The sequence below is a fragment of the Trachymyrmex cornetzi genome, unplaced genomic scaffold, assembly GCF_001594075.2.
Source record: "Trachymyrmex cornetzi isolate Tcor2-1 unplaced genomic scaffold, Tcor1.1 scaffold507, whole genome shotgun sequence".
In the NCBI taxonomy this organism is placed as follows: Eukaryota; Metazoa; Arthropoda; class Insecta; order Hymenoptera; family Formicidae; genus Trachymyrmex; species Trachymyrmex cornetzi.
Window position 1 is genome coordinate 61,245 of NW_017299815.1, and position 718 is coordinate 61,962.

Consider the following 718-nt stretch of genomic DNA (forward strand, 5'->3'; position numbering starts at 1 on the left):
AATACCAGAGATATTCAAAATTCAAAATGAATAACAATTGAACATCAACGACATCATATAAGTACGCTTCAAATAGACCTAAACTTATGTAAATAGTGAATTAAAATTCTATGAGACAATAAGATAAAGTAACACTGTCCTTCACTGATGATGTTTCAGAATGGAAGTAGCTCACTTTAAAAGTATCATGAAGATAGTGTCATAAACTGATTGTAGAGAACGGTTTAAGTAGACAATAACTTGAAGCAAATATCAGATTGTAAGATCATTTGCTTCACAGTTATGCAATTTAAGCAGCACTTCAACGTATGTAACATCATTCATTCATATCAGTATCGTTACACTAGGAGCCCACTGTAAGGCAAACACATTAGGCATGTCGTAATTGTAAATAAGAGTAAGTAAGTCAATAAGAAAATGTAGTTCTTTTAACGCAAGTCTATTGTAAGATGTTGTTCTGTGTAAGAAGCTTTAGTTTATTACAGTTATGGAAAAATTATTTTATTTGGTTCATTTTAATTATTTTTGATTTTTTAAAATCCGTGCTCATATTGATAATCAGAAACCTCAAAAAACCCCAAGCGGCATGTTACAAGTGAATCCGAGAGATTTTTAAAAAAGTCGTCCGCCATATTGGATCCGCCATTTTGAATTTCAAAATTCTGACTTCATATTCGTAATCGGCAATCCTAAAAACTCCCGAGTGGATTGTTACATT